This window comes from Etheostoma spectabile, chromosome 5 (genome assembly GCF_008692095.1).
Source record: "Etheostoma spectabile isolate EspeVRDwgs_2016 chromosome 5, UIUC_Espe_1.0, whole genome shotgun sequence".
In the NCBI taxonomy this organism is placed as follows: Eukaryota; Metazoa; Chordata; class Actinopteri; order Perciformes; family Percidae; genus Etheostoma; species Etheostoma spectabile.
Window position 1 is genome coordinate 10,668,709 of NC_045737.1, and position 908 is coordinate 10,669,616.

Genomic DNA, 908 nt, shown 5'->3' on the forward strand with positions numbered 1-908 from the left:
TTTATTTGTAGAGCACTTTTCAAAAACAAGTTACAAAGGGCTTTAACATGTGTACAGACAATAATATCCAAGAGACAATAATACAAAAAGACAAAAGCATGAAAACACTGAAAGACTAAAACACAGCTAAATATAAAATTTGTAAAATAAAAAAAAAATAGGCCTACAATAAAAGAAAAGCGATAAAGAAAATTCAAATAAGATCGGGAATGGCTCTCCTATAAAAGTACTATGTTTTAAGACTTAAAAGAGTCCACTGACTCAGCTGACCTGATTTACAGATACATTTAGTTAAATTTAGGCACCAAAACTAGTTTAGATTGTAAAAATAGAGTGTGATTTGGTTTAGAGGGTAACTTTTCTCAACCTTGACCCTATTTTCCTATGTTTTTGTGTCCAAGTGACTCATGGGAACAACGATCTTTGACAGTGGTCCGGTAAGTGGCGATTGTCCAGTTTGTATTTATGTTAAAAGAAAAGTGCTTGTTCTGCCTCTGACAGGTTCAGATTAATATTCTAAGTGTCAATCAACATTATGGAAATGATTTCTAAGGAGATTGAACTTTCTGTTAAAAGAGTAAGATTCTTTTTTTTTAAACAAAACATCCATGAAATTGCGTTCGCTAAACCCACCAGACTCCATGTAAATAAACAGTAATTTAAGCATCGTAAAATACACTTTATTTAAAGTCCACAGAAACAAAAATAAAACTATGAAAAGCCATGTTGGGTTGTGTTTCCACTTTTCCAACCATCACAACTCTAGTTTTGGTTAAATGAACACATTGTTTACCGATTTACATGTGACAATATGTTGGCTATATAGACGCTAAAAGTATTACTTTTTTGAATGGAGTTTGGTGGGTTCAGCGCTAGTGAAACAGAAAGGAAAAGAGTGTTTAAAAAAA

At 32.2% G+C, this 908-nt stretch overlaps 1 protein-coding gene across 1 annotated transcript in view; it reads right to left on the reverse strand.

Annotated features, from left to right (window-relative positions):
- nkx2.7 (NK2 transcription factor related 7) overlaps window positions 1-908 on the reverse strand; it is a 5,742-nt gene that overhangs the window by 1,179 nt on the left and 3,655 nt on the right. The gene's annotated exons all lie outside the window — the stretch shown is intronic.